Below are 1,414 nucleotides of genomic sequence, written 5' to 3' on the forward strand. Positions count from 1 at the left end.
TAAGCATTCAACACTATAGGACCAAGTAGTCATCTTTACACATTCCGATTACATGCAGAGGTGCTTTGAGATGGGTGTCAAAAAGTATTGGTACTAGGATTCATGTTCAGACATGCATGAGTTTATTTCAAATAAAACATTCAATGTTCTAAAATCTGAACAATTCATTGTTTTGAAACTTGAAATGCATTTTTCCTTAGGCACCATGCTACCCATGATAGTTGGTTCCCGAAACATTTTAGGAAACCATGCATGAGTCTAGATCCACAATGTGCCCTCATTTTGCTCTGTTCCATCCCAGGAGGCTGAGGTGAAGGGTCTACAATGACTGTCCCCTTGTCGGTTGGCTTCTGGCTGGGCTCATCCAGTGAATAATGAGGAGGACATCAAGGTGGGCATGTTGAGTCCCTTTCGTCCCTGGCCATTTATTTCAATCTGGCTCTGCCTCTCTACCTGTCTGGTAGCCCTCCCTGAAGCGCTCTCTCAAAGTTCGGCTTTCTATACCTCCTGTTGCCTCTTCAGTCCTACAGTTGATCTTAGGCCTCCTATTACCATTCCCCAGACTGCTGCAGTCTCCCTTGTGATTGCCCTATACCCTGTCCACATCTTTGTAAATAATCCCTTTATTAAACTCTTCCAAATTACCCTGTTTGAGTGTGCCATGTGTTTCCTCCATGACTCATACAATAGGCTTTTGTGGGCTGGTCCAAGAAATCAAGCATCAAGTATAATATTGTCCCATAGGAAAACTCATTCCAGGTGCAAGTCAGATTGCCAGGAAATTATTCCTGCCAATGTTGCCCCAGCAGCAGGAGCAGACCCTCACCACACTGTGTTGAATAGATGGGGGTGAGCTATCACACCCTGCAGTCCTGAGCTTCCAGGAGTTCTAGGGAACAAGAACAGAGAGTTACAAGGTCTCCAGGATTGCAGGCAGTATAAGAAGGTTCATGGTCAAAAGAAGAGTTTGGACCCCCTTAGGTCTTATGTTCCCAACTACGAATTTATAAGTCAGGAGTGGTATGAAGGACTACATAGAATGCAAAAAGATACATTGCACCCCTACCCCCTGGAAATGTGGCTGAACTTGTTTATGGAAATATGGTTATTCTTTGAAGCTATTATCAGTCAAGTCAGACTGGTAGTATCTAATAGGTCTCAGTCTTTCTGTAAGAGTGGCTTCTTATAAAGGGGGCACAGAGGAGGGCATAGAAGCAGACTCACACACAATTGCAAGGCTTCATGAGGGGATCCCTCTGTAAGCCAAGGAGTGCTATGGAATTCCTGGGGCTATCAGAAGCTGAAGGAGATAAAGAAAAATATTTTCTGAGGGTGACATAGAGAAAGAACATGGCCCTGCTGGCATCTTGCATGCTGACTCTTAACATCCAGAATGATGAGATAAGGTATTTCT

This window comes from Echinops telfairi, unplaced genomic scaffold (assembly GCF_000313985.2).
Source record: "Echinops telfairi isolate 266 unplaced genomic scaffold, ASM31398v2 ScPeMD7_27;HRSCAF=92, whole genome shotgun sequence".
In the NCBI taxonomy this organism is placed as follows: Eukaryota; Metazoa; Chordata; class Mammalia; order Afrosoricida; family Tenrecidae; genus Echinops; species Echinops telfairi.